The sequence below is a fragment of the Pimephales promelas genome, chromosome 3 (genome assembly GCF_988280905.1).
Source record: "Pimephales promelas chromosome 3, fPimPro1.hap1.1, whole genome shotgun sequence".
Taxonomy (NCBI): domain Eukaryota; kingdom Metazoa; phylum Chordata; class Actinopteri; order Cypriniformes; family Leuciscidae; genus Pimephales; species Pimephales promelas.
In genome coordinates, this window is record NC_142771.1 from 38,670,273 (window position 1) to 38,690,236 (window position 19,964).

Consider the following 19,964-nt stretch of genomic DNA (forward strand, 5'->3'; position numbering starts at 1 on the left):
TGTTTTGTTGAGTAACCTAATAAAATGCTTAAAAGGAAGTTGGGGTGGACATGGGGATGGCATCATTTTTTGAAGATATACACCAGTACATTTGGGTAGGCCTTAACAGCACTCTCTGTCTTAGAAATCTACCAATTTTCACTAAATGATCTCAATTGGTTTCAAAACTACTTTGAATTGAAGCAAATAAATTGAATCCTCTTCTGTAGTGTCCGGTCAGTGTCCGGCGACGTTGACGGTCGAGCCGTCCCATCGAGGATGCACTTCTGATAGAGACTGTTGTGGAGGACACAAATGCTGTCCATTTCCCTGTGGTCCTGTGTGTGTGCCGCCTGTTTTCAGTGAGTATTAATTAATAATGGATGGTATACGTCTTGCAGAAACACTGAAACTGTTCACTCAGAAATTGCTAGCAAGTTTCACAAATAATTGCAACTATGAAGTGTGAAGAATGCTGTTAAATGGACTGACTAAAGTTGACTATGTGTATCCATCCAGTGAAGCCTGGAGCCAACCCCCCGGGGCCTCCGGTGAAGCCTGCATCTGAACCCCCCAAGCCTCCGGTGAAGCCTGGAGCCGAACCCGCGAGGCCTCCGGTGAAGCCTGGAGCCGAACCCGCGAGGCCTCCGGTGAAGCCTGGAGCCGAACCCGCGAGGCCTCCGGGGAAGCCTGGAGCCGAACCCGCGAGGCCTCCGGTGAAGCCTGGAGCCGAACCTCCGAGGCCTCCGGTGAAGCCTGGAGCCGAACCTCCGAGGCCTCCGGTGAAGCCTGGAGCTGAACCTCCGGTGAAGCCTGGAGCCAAACCCCCGCAGCCTTCCACCGAACTGCCTGAAGCGGAGCCTTCCACTGAACTGCCTGAGCCGGAGCCTTCCGCTGAAATGTCTGAGTTGGAGCCTTCCACTGAACTGCTGGAGCCTTCTGACGAGTTCCCCGCAGGCAAACCCCCGAAACCTCCGGTGAAGCCTGGAGCCGAACCCCCGAGGCCTCCGGTGAAGCCTGGCGCCGAACCCCCGAGGCCTCCGGTGAAGCCTGGCGCCGAACCCCCGAGGCCTCCGGTGAAGCCTGGCGCCGAACCCCCGAGGCCTCCGGTGAAGCCTGGAGCCGAACCCCCGAGGCCTCCGGTGAAGCCTGGAGCCGAACCCCCGAGGCCTCCGGTGAAGCCTGGAGCCGAACCCCCGAGGCCTCCGGTGAAGCCTGGAGCCGAAACCCCGGAGCCTTCCAACGAACTGCTTGAACCGGAGCCTTCTGCTGAACTGCCGGAGCATGAGACAAAGCCTTCCTTTGAAGAGCCGGATCCTTCCGCTGAAATGCCTGATCTGGAGACTTCCACTGGACTGCTGGAGCCTTCTGAAGAGTTCCCTGCAGGCGAACCCCCGAAGCCTCCGGTGAAGCCTGCATCCGAACCACTGAAGCCTCCTGTGAAGCCCGCATCCGAACCACCGAAGCCTCCGGTGAAGCCTGCACCCGAACCCCCCAAGCCTCTTGTGAAGCCTGCACCCGAACCCCCCAAGCCTCCGGTGAAGCCTGCATCCGAACCCCCGAAGCCTCCGGTGAAGCCTGCATCCGAACCGGTGAAGCCTGCATCCGAACCCGTGAAGCCTGCATCCGAACCCCCGAAGCCTCCGGTGAAGCCTGCATCCGAACCCTCGAAGCCTCCGGTGAAGCCTCCAGTGAAGCCTGCAGCTGAATTTCGAAACCCTTATGGCTAATGTCCTGACCATAAGCAATGTGGCTATGCGTGGTTAACTGTGCTGATTTAACCATTGGATGAATGGTGTTCCATCTGTTATCACTAAATAAATCTCACACTTGTAAGACCACTTTCTCTTTTCTTTTTTAAGTGGGGAAAACAAAGTTGGTGTTTTTGGTATGCCAGCATTAGTTTGGCTGTTCTCTCATATAATGGCTCATTGGAATTTGTGCTTTAGGAATGTACAAGATCCCCTCCTTAGGACCCAAACACATGCAAAAAGGTTTTAGAGAGGCTAGCAATAGCAATTTAGCTTTGAACGCATGAGCTCCCACCCTCCAGAGCAACGCCTCCAAATTCTAGACATGCACCTGTGTCTTTGCTGTGTCTCTTGATGTTCAATGCAGATGTATGCCAGCCTCCAATAGAGATACATTTCCTGGAGAGTTTAGGTGTAGGAGTTTAGTCATAATTACAACTTGTAACTTGTGGTAGAACTCCGACTTGTACTACATGATCGCTTTACCACCTGAACACTGCAGATTTATTTGATGTCGATAGCTTTGCCAAAAAAGCGCTCAGTCATCTCCTAATTACATAGATATACATACTAGATGTCACCTTGGCTACGGCAGTTCATTAGAACGAATGCATCAATAGAGCCACCATCTTGGAACAGGGGAGCCCCTCCACTTTAATGCATCAGCGTCAATGTAGACAAAGATCTAATGGAAATAAAATCCCCATAAATCATCATGAATGGGATTTTCTCAGGGTTTTTTTTTTTTTTTTGGTTCGTTCCAACGGTCAGACATGTATTTATCATTGATTCCAGAAAAGCAAAAAAATATATACATATATTTTTAAAACATTCTTCCTAGTTCAGATTTAATTCGTGTTAACATCATACACAGCACAAAAGTGAAGTAAAGGCGGAGATGGCAGAGATACCTAGCGACTTCCTATGACAAGACCCCTGTTCCAAGATAGCGGTGGTTTTGACGCATCCTTAGATCCCCAAGGTGACATCTAGTGTATGTGTCTGTGTTCTAATTACGGTAATTATTACGCCATCCAACCCTAATCAAACACACCTGAACATGCTAATCAAGGTCTTCAAGATTAGGGTATATTAGAAAGCTACCTGTACAGGCTGGTGATTTTCTTTAGGGTTAGAGTTACCCAGACCTCCAATTGGAACTTTAAAAACAGGTTCAAAAAGCGCTCCCTCTTTTGACAGCGTTTGTTGTGGGAACTGATATTTTGATGCAGCAACAGGGTTTTCCTTTGTAGTGTTGTGTTCCTTGCTGTCCGCCCCTCCTGACTCACTTTTTCAGCTCATCTTCCTGCAGAGTTGATAGTGAGATTGCAGGTCGAGAGAATGACCATTCGAGTGTACTGCTCGTTTGGTGCTGTTTTATTGTGCATGTCTGCATGTTTGAGCACAACAGACGCTGGAGTCGTAGGTGAGAAGTTCTATTAGCCTCATTACAACACAGCCTAAAGAAGTGCATAAATAAACTTCCTAACCAAATTTGACTGCAGACCCATCAGGCTTACAAAAATGCAGTGCAGACGTCAAGTGAAAGTTCTACTCTAGTTCTTCTTTGTATGTTGGTTTAGTTTTAATAATAAGCAAAGTATAAATGTGCAAACAGTCATAGGTTTATGAATTTTTCCGTTGTACAAGTAAAACCCATATAATCACTAAGGTAGGCACTTTTATGTAACACAAGTACATTAGTGTTATTATGTCTAAAAAATTGTTACCAGAAAGTTATCAATCTGCAGTTTAAACTTTTGCCTAAAGTTTTAACAGCGTAACATGGGGAGCTAATTCTAACCGACAAGTATGAGTTGTGTATATGTAGTGCGTTTCTGTATTTGTGTTTTGTTGAGTAACCTAATAAAATGCTTAAAAGGAAGTTGGGGTGGACATGGGGATGGCATCATTTTTTGAAGATATACACCAGTACATTTGGGTAGGCCTTAACAGCACTCTCTGTCTTAGAAATCTACCAATTTTCACTAAATGATCTCAATTGGTTTCAAAACTACTTTGAATTGAAGCAAATAAATTGAATCCTCTTCTGTAGTGTCCGGTCAGTGTCCGGCGACGTTGACGGTCGAGCCGTCCCATCGAGGATGCACTTCTGATAGAGACTGTTGTGGAGGACACAAATGCTGTCCATTTCCCTGTGGTCCTGTGTGTGTGCCGCCTGTTTTCAGTGAGTATTAATTAATAATGGATGGTATACGTCTTGCAGAAACACTGAAACTGTTCACTCAGAAATTGCTAGCAAGTTTCACAAATAATTGCAACTATGAAGTGTGAAGAATGCTGTTAAATGGACTGACTAAAGTTGACTATGTGTATCCATCCAGTGAAGCCTGGAGCCAACCCCCCGGGGCCTCCGGTGAAGCCTGCATCTGAACCCCCCAAGCCTCCGGTGAAGCCTGGAGCCGAACCCGCGAGGCCTCCGGTGAAGCCTGGAGCGGAACCCGCGAGGCCTCCGGTGAAGCCTGGAGCCGAACCCGCGAGGCCTCCGGGGAAGCCTGGAGCCGAACCTCCGAGGCCTCCGGTGAAGCCTGGAGCCGAACCTCCGAGGCCTCCGGTGAAGCCTGGAGCCGAACCTCCGAGGCCTCCGGTGAAGCCTGGAGCTGAACCTCCGGTGAAGCCTGGAGCCAAACCCCCGCAGCCTTCCACCGAACTGCCTGAAGCGGAGCCTTCCACTGAACTGCCTGAGCCGGAGCCTTCCGCTGAAATGTCTGAGTTGGAGCCTTCCACTGAACTGCTGGAGCCTTCTGACGAGTTCCCCGCAGGCAAACCCCCGAAACCTCCGGTGAAGCCTGGAGCCGAACCCCCGAGGCCTCCGGTGAAGCCTGGCGCCGAACCCCCGAGGCCTCCGGTGAAGCCTGGCGCCGAACCCCCGAGGCCTCCGGTGAAGCCTGGAGCCGAACCCCCGAGGCCTCCGGTGAAGCCTGGAGCCGAACCCCCGAGGCCTCCGGTGAAGCCTGGAGCCGAACCCCCGAGGCCTCCGGTGAAGCCTGGAGCCGAACCCCCGAGGCCTCCGGTGAAGCCTGGAGCCGAAACCCCGGAGCCTTCCAACGAACTGCTTGAACCGGAGCCTTCTGCTGAACTGCCGGAGCATGAGACAAAGCCTTCCTTTGAAGAGCCGGATCCTTCCGCTGAAATGCCTGATCTGGAGACTTCCACTGGACTGCTGGAGCCTTCTGAAGAGTTCCCTGCAGGCGAACCCCCGAAGCCTCCGGTGAAGCCTGCATCCGAACCACTGAAGCCTCCTGTGAAGCCCGCATCCGAACCACCGAAGCCTCCGGTGAAGCCTGCACCCGAACCCCCCAAGCCTCTAGTGAAGCCTGCACCCGAACCCCCCAAGCCTCCGGTGAAGCCTGCATCCGAACCCCCGAAGCCTCCGGTGAAGCCTGCATCCGAACCGGTGAAGCCTGCATCCGAACCCGTGAAGCCTGCATCCGAACCCCCGAAGCCTCCGGTGAAGCCTGCATCCGAACCCTCGAAGCCTCCGGTGAAGCCTCCAGTGAAGCCTGCAGCTGAATTTCGAAACCCTTATGGCTAATGTCCTGACCATAAGCAATGTGGCTATGCGTGGTTAACTGTGCTGATTTAACCATTGGATGAATGGTGTTCCATCTGTTATCACTAAATAAATCTCACACTTGTAAGACCACTTTCTCTTTTCTTTTTTAAGTGGGGAAAACAAAGTTGGTGTTTTTGGTATGCCAGCATTAGTTTGGCTGTTCTCTCATATAATGGCTCATTGGAATTTGTGCTTTAGGAATGTACAAGATCCCCTCCTTAGGACCCAAACCCATGCAAAAAGGTTTTAGAGAGGCTAGCAATAGCAATTTAGCTTTGAACGCATGAGCTCCCACCCTCCAGAGCAACGCCTCCAAATTCTAGACATGCACCTGTGTCTTTGCTGTGTCTCTTGATGTTCAATGCAGATGTATGCCAGCCTCCAATAGAGATACATTTCCTGGAGAGTTTAGGTGTAGGAGTTTAGTCATAATTACAACTTGTAACTTGTGGTAGAACTCCGACTTGTACTACATGATCGCTTTACCACCTGAACACTGCAGATTTATTTGATGTCGATAGCTTTGCCAAAAAAGCGCTCAGTCATCTCCTAATTACATAGATATACATACTAGATGTCACCTTGGCTACGGCAGTTCATTAGAACGAATGCATCAATAGAGCCACCATCTTGGAACAGGGGAGCCCCTCCACTTTAATGCATCAGCGTCAATGTAGACAAAGATCTAATGGAAATAAAATCCCCATAAATCATCATGAATGGGATTTTCTCAGGGTTTTTTTTTTTTTTTTGGTTCGTTCCAACGGTCAGACATGTATTTATCATTGATTCCAGAAAAGCAAAAAAATATATACATATATTTTTAAAACATTCTTCCTAGTTCAGATTTAATTCGTGTTAACATCATACACAGCACAAAAGTGAAGTAAAGGCGGAGATGGCAGAGATACCTAGCGACTTCCTATGACAAGACCCCTGTTCCAAGATAGCGGTGGTTTTGACGCATCCTTAGATCCCCAAGGTGACATCTAGTGTATGTGTCTGTGTTCTAATTACGGTAATTATTACGCCATCCAACCCTAATCAAACACACCTGAACATGCTAATCAAGGTCTTCAAGATTAGGGTATATTAGAAAGCTACCTGTACAGGCTGGTGATTTTCTTTAGGGTTAGAGTTACCCAGACCTCCAATTGGAACTTTAAAAACAGGTTCAAAAAGCGCTCCCTCTTTTGACAGCGTTTGTTGTGGGAACTGATATTTTGATGCAGCAACAGGGTTTTCCTTTGTAGTGTTGTGTTCCTTGCTGTCCGCCCCTCCTGACTCACTTTTTCAGCTCATCTTCCTGCAGAGTTGATTGTGAGATTGCAGGTCGAGAGAATGACCATTCGAGTGTACTGCTCGTTTGGTGCTGTTTTATTGTGCATGTCTGCATGTTTGAGCACAACAGACGCTGGAGTCGTAGGTGAGAAGTTCTATTAGCCTCATTACAACACAGCCTAAAGAAGTGCATAAATAAACTTCCTAACCAAATTTGACTGCAGACCCATCAGGCTTACAAAAATGCAGTGCAGACGTCAAGTGAAAGTTCTACTCTAGTTCTTCTTTGTATGTTGGTTTAGTTTTAATAATAAGCAAAGTATAAATGTGCAAACAGTCATAGGTTTATGAATTTTTCCGTTGTACAAGTAAAACCCATATAATCACTAAGGTAGGCACTTTTATGTAACACAAGTACATTAGTGTTATTATGTCTAAAAAATTGTTACCAGAAAGTTATCAATCTGCAGTTTAAACTTTTGCCTAAAGTTTTAACAGCGTAACATGGGGAGCTAATTCTAACCGACAAGTATGAGTTGTGTATATGTAGTGCGTTTCTGTATTTGTGTTTTGTTGAGTAACCTAATAAAATGCTTAAAAGGAAGTTGGGGTGGACATGGGGATGGCATCATTTTTTGAAGATATACACCAGTACATTTGGGTAGGCCTTAACAGCACTCTCTGTCTTAGAAATCTACCAATTTTCACTAAATGATCTCAATTGGTTTCAAAACTACTTTGAATTGAAGCAAATAAATTGAATCCTCTTCTGTAGTGTCCGGTCAGTGTCCGGCGACGTTGACGGTCGAGCCGTCCCATCGAGGATGCACTTCTGATAGAGACTGTTGTGGAGGACACAAATGCTGTCCATTTCCCTGTGGTCCTGTGTGTGTGCCGCCTGTTTTCAGTGAGTATTAATTAATAATGGATGGTATACGTCTTGCAGAAACACTGAAACTGTTCACTCAGAAATTGCTAGCAAGTTTCACAAATAATTGCAACTATGAAGTGTGAAGAATGCTGTTAAATGGACTGACTAAAGTTGACTATGTGTATCCATCCAGTGAAGCCTGGAGCCAACCCCCCGGGGCCTCCGGTGAAGCCTGCATCTGAACCCCCCAAGCCTCCGGTGAAGCCTGGAGCCGAACCCGCGAGGCCTCCGGTGAAGCCTGGAGCCGAACCCGCGAGGCCTCCGGTGAAGCCTGGAGCCGAACCCGCGAGGCCTCCGGGGAAGCCTGGAGCCGAACCCGCGAGGCCTCCGGTGAAGCCTGGAGCCGAACCTCCGAGGCCTCCGGTGAAGCCTGGAGCCGAACCTCCGAGGCCTCCGGTGAAGCCTGGAGCTGAACCTCCGGTGAAGCCTGGAGCCAAACCCCCGCAGCCTTCCACCGAACTGCCTGAAGCGGAGCCTTCCACTGAACTGCCTGAGCCGGAGCCTTCCGCTGAAATGTCTGAGTTGGAGCCTTCCACTGAACTGCTGGAGCCTTCTGACGAGTTCCCCGCAGGCAAACCCCCGAAACCTCCGGTGAAGCCTGGAGCCGAACCCCCGAGGCCTCCGGTGAAGCCTGGCGCCGAACCCCCGAGGCCTCCGGTGAAGCCTGGCGCCGAACCCCCGAGGCCTCGGTGAAGCCTGGCGCCGAACCCCCGAGGCCTCCGGTGAAGCCTGGAGCCGAACCCCCGAGGCCTCCGGTGAAGCCTGGAGCCGAACCCCCGAGGCCTCCGGTGAAGCCTGGAGCCGAACCCCCGAGGCCTCCGGTGAAGCCTGGAGCCGAAACCCCGGAGCCTTCCAACGAACTGCTTGAACCGGAGCCTTCTGCTGAACTGCCGGAGCATGAGACAAAGCCTTCCTTTGAAGAGCCGGATCCTTCCGCTGAAATGCCTGATCTGGAGACTTCCACTGGACTGCTGGAGCCTTCTGAAGAGTTCCCTGCAGGCGAACCCCCGAAGCCTCCGGTGAAGCCTGCATCCGAACCACTGAAGCCTCCTGTGAAGCCCGCATCCGAACCACCGAAGCCTCCGGTGAAGCCTGCACCCGAACCCCCCAAGCCTCTTGTGAAGCCTGCACCCGAACCCCTCAAGCCTCCGGTGAAGCCTGCATCCGAACCCCCGAAGCCTCCGGTGAAGCCTGCATCCGAACCGGTGAAGCCTGCATCCGAACCCGTGAAGCCTGCATCAGAACCCCCGAAGCCTCCGGTGAAGCCTGCATCCGAACCCTCGAAGCCTCCGGTGAAGCCTCCAGTGAAGCCTGCAGCTGAATTTCGAAACCCTTATGGCTAATGTCCTGACCATAAGCAATGTGGCTATGCGTGGTTAACTGTGCTGATTTAACCATTGGATGAATGGTGTTCCATCTGTTATCACTAAATAAATCTCACACTTGTAAGACCACTTTCTCTTTTCTTTTTTAAGTGGGGAAAACAAAGTTGGTGTTTTTGGTATGCCAGCATTAGTTTGGCTGTTCTCTCATATAATGGCTCATTGGAATTTGTGCTTTAGGAATGTACAAGATCCCCTCCTTAGGACCCAAACACATGCAAAAAGGTTTTAGAGAGGCTAGCAATAGCAATTTAGCTTTGAACGCATGAGCTCCCACCCTCCAGAGCAACGCCTCCAAATTCTAGACATGCACCTGTGTCTTTGCTGTGTCTCTTGATGTTCAATGCAGATGTATGCCAGCCTCCAATAGAGATACATTTCCTGGAGAGTTTAGGTGTAGGAGTTTAGTCATAATTACAACTTGTAACTTGTGGTAGAACTCCGACTTGTACTACATGATCGCTTTACCACCTGAACACTGCAGATTTATTTGATGTCGATAGCTTTGCCAAAAAAGCGCTCAGTCATCTCCTAATTACATAGATATACATACTAGATGTCACCTTGGCTACGGCAGTTCATTAGAACGAATGCATCAATAGAGCCACCATCTTGGAACAGGGGAGCCCCTCCACTTTAATGCATCAGCGTCAATGTAGACAAAGATCTAATGGAAATAAAATCCCCATAAATCATCATGAATGGGATTTTCTCAGGGTTTTTTTTTTTTTTTTGGTTCGTTCCAACGGTCAGACATGTATTTATCATTGATTCCAGAAAAGCAAAAAAATATATACATATATTTTTAAAACATTCTTCCTAGTTCAGATTTAATTCGTGTTAACATCATACACAGCACAAAAGTGAAGTAAAGGCGGAGATGGCAGAGATACCTAGCGACTTCCTATGACAAGACCCCTGTTCCAAGATAGCGGTGGTTTTGACGCATCCTTAGATCCCCAAGGTGACATCTAGTGTATGTGTCTGTGTTCTAATTACGGTAATTATTACGCCATCCAACCCTAATCAAACACACCTGAACATGCTAATCAAGGTCTTCAAGATTAGGGTATATTAGAAAGCTACCTGTACAGGCTGGTGATTTTCTTTAGGGTTAGAGTTACCCAGACCTCCAATTGGAACTTTAAAAACAGGTTCAAAAAGCGCTCCCTCTTTTGACAGCGTTTGTTGTGGGAACTGATATTTTGATGCAGCAACAGGGTTTTCCTTTGTAGTGTTGTGTTCCTTGCTGTCCGCCCCTCCTGACTCACTTTTTCAGCTCATCTTCCTGCAGAGTTGATTGTGAGATTGCAGGTCGAGAGAATGACCATTCGAGTGTACTGCTCGTTTGGTGCTGTTTTATTGTGCATGTCTGCATGTTTGAGCACAACAGACGCTGGAGTCGTAGGTGAGAAGTTCTTTTAGCCTCATTACAACACAGCCTAAAGAAGTGCATAAATAAACTTCCTAACCAAATTTGACTGCAGACCCATCAGGCTTACAAAAATGCAGTGCAGACGTCAAGTGAAAGTTCTACTCTAGTTCTTCTTTGTATGTTGGTTTAGTTTTAATAATAAGCAAAGTATAAATGTGCAAACAGTCATAGGTTTATGAATTTTTCCGTTGTACAAGTAAAACCCATATAATCACTAAGGTAGGCACTTTTATGTAACACAAGTACATTAGTGTTATTATGTCTAAAAAATTGTTACCAGAAAGTTATCAATCTGCAGTTTAAACTTTTGCCTAAAGTTTTAACAGCGTAACATGGGGAGCTAATTCTAACCGACAAGTATGAGTTGTGTATATGTAGTGCGTTTCTGTATTTGTGTTTTGTTGAGTAACCTAATAAAATGCTTAAAAGGAAGTTGGGGTGGACATGGGGATGGCATCATTTTTTGAAGATATACACCAGTACATTTGGGTAGGCCTTAACAGCACTCTCTGTCTTAGAAATCTACCAATTTTCACTAAATGATCTCAATTGGTTTCAAAACTACTTTGAATTGAAGCAAATAAATTGAATCCTCTTCTGTAGTGTCCGGTCAGTGTCCGGCGACGTTGACGGTCGAGCCGTCCCATCGAGGATGCACTTCTGATAGAGACTGTTGTGGAGGACACAAATGCTGTCCATTTCCCTGTGGTCCTGTGTGTGTGCCGCCTGTTTTCAGTGAGTATTAATTAATAATGGATGGTATACGTCTTGCAGAAACACTGAAACTGTTCACTCAGAAATTGCTAGCAAGTTTCACAAATAATTGCAACTATGAAGTGTGAAGAATGCTGTTAAATGGACTGACTAAAGTTGACTATGTGTATCCATCCGGTGAGGCCTGGAGCCAACCCCCCGGGGCCTCCGGTGAAGCCTGCATCTGAACCCCCCAAGCCTCCGGTGAAGCCTGGAGCCGAACCCGCGAGGCCTCCGGTGAAGCCTGGAGCCGAACCCGCGAGGCCTCCGGTGAAGCCTGGAGCCGAACCCGCGAGGCCTCCGGGGAAGCCTGGAGCCGAACCCGCGAGGCCTCCGGTGAAGCCTGGAGCCGAACCTCCGAGGCCTCCGGTGAAGCCTGGAGCCGAACCTCCGAGGCCTCCGGTGAAGCCTGGAGCTGAACCTCCGGTGAAGCCTGGAGCCAAACCCCCGCAGCCTTCCACCGAACTGCCTGAAGCGGAGCCTTCCACTGAACTGCCTGAGCCGGAGCCTTCCGCTGAAATGTCTGAGTTGGAGCCTTCCACTGAACTGCTGGAGCCTTCTGACGAGTTCCCCGCAGGCAAACCCCCGAAACCTCCGGTGAAGCCTGGAGCCGAACCCCCGAGGCCTCCGGTGAAGCCTGGCGCCGAACCCCCGAGGCCTCCGGTGAAGCCTGGCGCCGAACCCCCGAGGCCTCGGTGAAGCCTGGCGCCGAACCCCCGAGGCCTCCGGTGAAGCCTGGAGCCGAACCCCCGAGGCCTCCGGTGAAGCCTGGAGCCGAACCCCCGAGGCCTCCGGTGAAGCCTGGAGCCGAACCCCCGAGGCCTCCGGTGAAGCCTGGAGCCGAAACCCCGGAGCCTTCCAACGAACTGCTTGAACCGGAGCCTTCTGCTGAACTGCCGGAGCATGAGACAAAGCCTTCCTTTGAAGAGCCGGATCCTTCCGCTGAAATGCCTGATCTGGAGACTTCCACTGGACTGCTGGAGCCTTCTGAAGAGTTCCCTGCAGGCGAACCCCCGAAGCCTCCGGTGAAGCCTGCATCCGAACCACTGAAGCCTCCTGTGAAGCCCGCATCCGAACCACCGAAGCCTCCGGTGAAGCCTGCACCCGAACCCCCCAAGCCTCTTGTGAAGCCTGCACCCGAACCCCTCAAGCCTCCGGTGAAGCCTGCATCCGAACCCCCGAAGCCTCCGGTGAAGCCTGCATCCGAACCGGTGAAGCCTGCATCCGAACCCGTGAAGCCTGCATCCGAACCCCCGAAGCCTCCGGTGAAGCCTGCATCCGAACCCTCGAAGCCTCCGGTGAAGCCTCCAGTGAAGCCTGCAGCTGAATTTCGAAACCCTTATGGCTAATGTCCTGACCATAAGCAATGTGGCTATGCGTGGTTAACTGTGCTGATTTAACCATTGGATGAATGGTGTTCCATCTGTTATCACTAAATAAATCTCACACTTGTAAGACCACTTTCTCTTTTCTTTTTTAAGTGGGGAAAACAAAGTTGGTGTTTTTGGTATGCCAGCATTAGTTTGGCTGTTCTCTCATATAATGGCTCATTGGAATTTGTGCTTTAGGAATGTACAAGATCCCCTCCTTAGGACCCAAACACATGCAAAAAGGTTTTAGAGAGGCTAGCAATAGCAATTTAGCTTTGAACGCATGAGCTCCCACCCTCCAGAGCAACGCCTCCAAATTCTAGACATGCACCTGTGTCTTTGCTGTGTCTCTTGATGTTCAATGCAGATGTATGCCAGCCTCCAATAGAGATACATTTCCTGGAGAGTTTAGGTGTAGGAGTTTAGTCATAATTACAACTTGTAACTTGTGGTAGAACTCCGACTTGTACTACATGATCGCTTTACCACCTGAACACTGCAGATTTATTTGATGTCGATAGCTTTGCCAAAAAAGCGCTCAGTCATCTCCTAATTACATAGATATACATACTAGATGTCACCTTGGCTACGGCAGTTCATTAGAACGAATGCATCAATAGAGCCACCATCTTGGAACAGGGGAGCCCCTCCACTTTAATGCATCAGCGTCAATGTAGACAAAGATCTAATGGAAATAAAATCCCCATAAATCATCATGAATGGGATTTTCTCAGGGTTTTTTTTTTTTTTTTGGTTCGTTCCAACGGTCAGACATGTATTTATCATTGATTCCAGAAAAGCAAAAAAATATATACATATATTTTTAAAACATTCTTCCTAGTTCAGATTTAATTCGTGTTAACATCATACACAGCACAAAAGTGAAGTAAAGGCGGAGATGGCAGAGATACCTAGCGACTTCCTATGACAAGACCCCTGTTCCAAGATAGCGGTGGTTTTGACGCATCCTTAGATCCCCAAGGTGACATCTAGTGTATGTGTCTGTGTTCTAATTACGGTAATTATTACGCCATCCAACCCTAATCAAACACACCTGAACATGCTAATCAAGGTCTTCAAGATTAGGGTATATTAGAAAGCTACCTGTACAGGCTGGTGATTTTCTTTAGGGTTAGAGTTACCCAGACCTCCAATTGGAACTTTAAAAACAGGTTCAAAAAGCGCTCCCTCTTTTGACAGCGTTTGTTGTGGGAACTGATATTTTGATGCAGCAACAGGGTTTTCCTTTGTAGTGTTGTGTTCCTTGCTGTCCGCCCCTCCTGACTCACTTTTTCAGCTCATCTTCCTGCAGAGTTGATTGTGAGATTGCAGGTCGAGAGAATGACCATTCGAGTGTACTGCTCGTTTGGTGCTGTTTTATTGTGCATGTCTGCATGTTTGAGCACAACAGACGCTGGAGTCGTAGGTGAGAAGTTCTATTAGCCTCATTACAACACAGCCTAAAGAAGTGCATAAATAAACTTCCTAACCAAATTTGACTGCAGACCCATCAGGCTTACAAAAATGCAGTGCAGACGTCAAGTGAAAGTTCTACTCTAGTTCTTCTTTGTATGTTGGTTTAGTTTTAATAATAAGCAAAGTATAAATGTGCAAACAGTCATAGGTTTATGAATTTTTCCGTTGTACAAGTAAAACCCATATAATCACTAAGGTAGGCACTTTTATGTAACACAAGTACATTAGTGTTATTATGTCTAAAAAATTGTTACCAGAAAGTTATCAATCTGCAGTTTAAACTTTTGCCTAAAGTTTTAACAGCGTAACATGGGGAGCTAATTCTAACCGACAAGTATGAGTTGTGTATATGTAGTGCGTTTCTGTATTTGTGTTTTGTTGAGTAACCTAATAAAATGCTTAAAAGGAAGTTGGGGTGGACATGGGGATGGCATCATTTTTTGAAGATATACACCAGTACATTTGGGTAGGCCTTAACAGCACTCTCTGTCTTAGAAATCTACCAATTTTCACTAAATGATCTCAATTGGTTTCAAAACTACTTTGAATTGAAGCAAATAAATTGAATCCTCTTCTGTAGTGTCCGGTCAGTGTCCGGCGACGTTGACGGTCGAGCCGTCCCATCGAGGATGCACTTCTGATAGAGACTGTTGTGGAGGACACAAATGCTGTCCATTTCCCTGTGGTCCTGTGTGTGTGCCGCCTGTTTTCAGTGAGTATTAATTAATAATGGATGGTATACGTCTTGCAGAAACACTGAAACTGTTCACTCAGAAATTGCTAGCAAGTTTCACAAATAATTGCAACTATGAAGTGTGAAGAATGCTGTTAAATGGACTGACTAAAGTTGACTATGTGTATCCATCCAGTGAAGCCTGGAGCCAACCCCCCGGGGCCTCCGGTGAAGCCTGCATCTGAACCCCCCAAGCCTCCGGTGAAGCCTGGAGCCGAACCCGCGAGGCCTCCGGTGAAGCCTGGAGCGGAACCCGCGAGGCCTCCGGTGAAGCCTGGAGCCGAACCCGCGAGGCCTCCGGGGAAGCCTGGAGCCGAACCTGCGAGGCCTCCGGTGAAGCCTGGAGCCGAACCTCCGAGGCCTCCGGTGAAGCCTGGAGCCGAACCTCCGAGGCCTCCGGTGAAGCCTGGAGCTGAACCTCCGAGGCCTCCGGTGAAGCCTGGAGCCGAACCCCCGGAGCCTTCCACCGAACTGCCTGAAGCGGAGCCTTCCGCTGAAATGTCTGAGTTGGAGCCTTCCACTGAACTGCTGGAGCCTTCTGACGAGTTCCCCGCAGGCAAACCCCCGAAACCTCCGGTGAAGCCTGGAGCCGAACCCCCGAAGCCTCCGGTGAAGCCTGGAGCTGAACCTCCGAGGCCTCCGGTGAAGCCTGGAGCCGAACCCCCGGAGCCTTCCACCGAACTGCCTGAGCCGGAGCCTTCCGCTGAAATGTCTGAGTTGGAGCCTTCCACTGAACTGCTGGAGCCTTCTGACGAGTTCCCCGCAGGCAAACCCCCGAAACCTCCGGTGAAGCCTGGAGCCGAACCCCCGAAGCCTCCGGTGAAGCCTGGCGCCGAACCCCCGAGGCCTCCGGTGAAGCCTGGCGCCGAACCCCCGAGGCCTCCGGTGAAGCCTGGAGCCGAACCTCCGAGGCCTCCGGTGAAGCCTGGAGCTGAACCTCCGGTGAAGCCTGGAGCCAAACCCCCGCAGCCTTCCACCGAACTGCCTGAAGCGGAGCCTTCCACTGAACTGCCTGAGCCGGAGCCTTCCGCTGAAATGTCTGAGTTGGAGCCTTCCACTGAACTGCTGGAGCCTTCTGACGAGTTCCCCGCAGGCAAACCCCCGAAACCTCCGGTGAAGCCTGGAGCCGAACCCCCGAGGCCTCCGGTGAAGCCTGGCGCCGAACCCCCGAGGCCTCCGGTGAAGCCTGGCGCCGAACCCCCGAGGCCTCCGGTGAAGCCTGGCGCCGAACCCCCGAGGCCTCCGGTGAAGCCTGGAGCCGAACCCCCGAGGCCTCCGGTGAAGCCTGGAGCCGAACCCCCGAGGCCTCCGGTGAAGCCTGGAGCCGAACCCCCGAGGCCTCCGGTGAAGCCTGGAGCCGAACCCCCGAGGCCTCCGGTGAAGCCTGGAGCCGAAACCCCGGAGCCTTCCAACGAACTGCTTGAACCGGAGCCTTCTGCTGAACTGCCGGAGCATGAGACAAAGCCTTCCTTTGAAGAGCCGGATCCTTCCGCTGAAATGCCTGATCTGGAGACTTCCACTGGACTGCTGGAGCCTTCTGAAGAGTTCCCTGCAGGCGAACCCCCGAAGCCTCCGGTGAAGCCTGCATCCGAACCACTGAAGCCTCCTGTGAAGCCCGCATCCGAACCACCGAAGCCTCCGGTGAAGCCTGCACCCGAACCCCCCAAGCCTCTAGTGAAGCCTGCACCCGAACCCCTCAAGCCTCCGGTGAAGCCTGCATCCGAACCCCCGAAGCCTCCGGTGAAGCCTGCATCCGAACCGGTGAAGCCTGCATCCGAACCCGTGAAGCCTGCATCCGAACCCCCGAAGCCTCCGGTGAAGCCTGCATCCGAACCCTCGAAGCCTCCGGTGAAGCCTCCAGTGAAGCCTGCAGCTGAATTTCGAAACCCTTATGGCTAATGTCCTGACCATAAGCAATGTGGCTATGCGTGGTTAACTGTGCTGATTTAACCATTGGATGAATGGTGTTCCATCTGTTATCACTAAATAAATCTCACACTTGTAAGACCACTTTCTCTTTTCTTTTTTAAGTGGGGAAAACAAAGTTGGTGTTTTTGGTATGCCAGCATTAGTTTGGCTGTTCTCTCATATAATGGCTCATTGGAATTTGTGCTTTAGGAATGTACAAGATCCCCTCCTTAGGACCCAAACACATGCAAAAAGGTTTTAGAGAGGCTAGCAATAGCAATTTAGCTTTGAACGCATGAGCTCCCACCCTCCAGAGCAACGCCTCCAAATTCTAGACATGCACCTGTGTCTTTGCTGTGTCTCTTGATGTTCAATGCAGATGTATGCCAGCCTCCAATAGAGATACATTTCCTGGAGAGTTTAGGTGTAGGAGTTTAGTCATAATTACAACTTGTAACTTGTGGTAGAACTCCGACTTGTACTACATGATCGCTTTACCACCTGAACACTGCAGATTTATTTGATGTCGATAGCTTTGCCAAAAAAGCGCTCAGTCATCTCCTAATTACATAGATATACATACTAGATGTCACCTTGGCTACGGCAGTTCATTAGAACGAATGCATCAATAGAGCCACCATCTTGGAACAGGGGAGCCCCTCCACTTTAATGCATCAGCGTCAATGTAGACAAAGATCTAATGGAAATAAAATCCCCATAAATCATCATGAATGGGATTTTCTCAGGGTTTTTTTTTTTTTTTTGGTTCGTTCCAACGGTCAGACATGTATTTATCATTGATTCCAGAAAAGCAAAAAAATATATACATATATTTTTAAAACATTCTTCCTAGTTCAGATTTAATTCGTGTTAACATCATACACAGCACAAAAGTGAAGTAAAGGCGGAGATGGCAGAGATACCTAGCGACTTCCTATGACAAGACCCCTGTTCCAAGATAGCGGTGGTTTTGACGCATCCTTAGATCCCCAAGGTGACATCTAGTGTATGTGTCTGTGTTCTAATTACGGTAATTATTACGCCATCCAACCCTAATCAAACACACCTGAACATGCTAATCAAGGTCTTCAAGATTAGGGTATATTAGAAAGCTACCTGTACAGGCTGGTGATTTTCTTTAGGGTTAGAGTTACCCAGACCTCCAATTGGAACTTTAAAAACAGGTTCAAAAAGCGCTCCCTCTTTTGACAGCGTTTGTTGTGGGAACTGATATTTTGATGCAGCAACAGGGTTTTCCTTTGTAGTGTTGTGTTCCTTGCTGTCCGCCCCTCCTGACTCACTTTTTCAGCTCATCTTCCTGCAGAGTTGATTGTGAGATTGCAGGTCGAGAGAATGACCATTCGAGTGTACTGCTCGTTTGGTGCTGTTTTATTGTGCATGTCTGCATGTTTGAGCACAACAGACGCTGGAGTCGTAGGTGAGAAGTTCTATTAGCCTCATTACAACACAGCCTAAAGAAGTGCATAAATAAACTTCCTAACCAAATTTGACTGCAGACCCATCAGGCTTACAAAAATGCAGTGCAGACGTCAAGTGAAAGTTCTACTCTAGTTCTTCTTTGTATGTTGGTTTAGTTTTAATAATAAGCAAAGTATAAATGTGCAAACAGTCATAGGTTTATGAATTTTTCCGTTGTACAAGTAAAACCCATATAATCACTAAGGTAGGCACTTTTATGTAACACAAGTACATTAGTGTTATTATGTCTAAAAAATTGTTACCAGAAAGTTATCAATCTGCAGTTTAAACTTTTGCCTAAAGTTTTAACAGCGTAACATGGGGAGCTAATTCTAACCGACAAGTATGAGTTGTGTATATGTAGTGCGTTTCTGTATTTGTGTTTTGTTGAGTAACCTAATAAAATGCTTAAAAGGAAGTTGGGGTGGACATGGGGATGGCATCATTTTTTGAAGATATACACCAGTACATTTGGGTAGGCCTTAACAGCACTCTCTGTCTTAGAAATCTACCAATTTTCACTAAATGATCTCAATTGGTTTCAAAACTACTTTGAATTGAAGCAAATAAATTGAATCCTCTTCTGTAGTGTCCGGTCAGTGTCCGGCGACGTTGACGGTCGAGCCGTCCCATCGAGGATGCACTTCTGATAGAGACTGTTGTGGAGGACACAAATGCTGTCCATTTCCCTGTGGTCCTGTGTGTGTGCCGCCTGTTTTCAGTGAGTATTAATTAATAATGGATGGTATACGTCTTGCAGAAACACTGAAACTGTTCACTCAGAAATTGCTAGCAAGTTTCACAAATAATTGCAACTATGAAATGTGAAGAATGCTGTTAAATGGACTGACTAAAGTTGACTATGTGTATCCATCCAGTGAAGCCTGGAGCCAACCCCCCGGGGCCTCCGGTGAAGCCTGCATCTGAACCCCCCAAGCCTCCGGTGAAGCCTGGAGCCGAACCCGCGAGGCCTCCGGTGAAGCCTGGAGCCGAACCCGCGAGGCCTCCGGTGAAGCCTGGAGCCGAACTCGCGAGGCCTCCGGGGAAGCCTGGAGCCAAACCCGCGAGGCCTCCGGTGAAGCCTGGAGCCGAACCTCCGAGGCCTCCGGTGAAGCCTGGAGCCGAACCTCCGAGGCCTCCGGTGAAGCCTGGAGCCGGACCTCCGAGGCCTCCGGTGAAGCCTGGAGCCGAACCCCCGGAGCCTTCCACCGAACTGCCTGAAGCGGAGCCTTCCACCGAACTGCCTGAGCCGGAGCCTTCCGCTGAAATGTCTGAGTTGGAGCCTTCCACTGAACTGCTGGAGCCTTCTGACGAGTTCCCCGCAGGCAAACCCCCGAAACCTCCGGTGAAGCCTGGAGCCGAACCCCCGAAGCCTCCGGTGAAGCCTGGCGCCGAACCCCCGAGGCCTCCGGTGAAGCCTGGAGCCGAACCCCCGAGGCCTCCGGTGAAGCCTGGAGCCGAACCCCCGAGGCCTCCGGTGAAGCCTGGAGCCGAACCCCCGAGGCCTCCGGTGAAGCCTGGAGCCGAACCCCCGAGGCCTCCGGTGAAGCCTGGAGCCGAACCCCCGAGGCCTCAGGTGAAGCCTGGAGCCGAACCCCCGAGGCCTCCGGTGAAGCCTGGAGCCGAAACCCCGGAGCCTTCCAACGAACTGCTTGAACCGGAGCCTTCTGCTGAACTGCCGGAGCATGAGACAAAGCCTTCCTTTGAAGAGCCGGATCCTTCCGCTGAAATGCCTGATCTGGAGACTTCCACTGGACTGCTGGAGCCTTCTGAAGAGTTCCCTGCAGGCGAACCCCCGAAGCCTCCGGTGAAGCCTGCATCCGAACCACTGAAGCCTCCTGTGAAGCCCGCATCCGAACCACCGAAGCCTCCGGTGAAGCCTGCACCCGAACCCCCCAAGCCTCTAGTG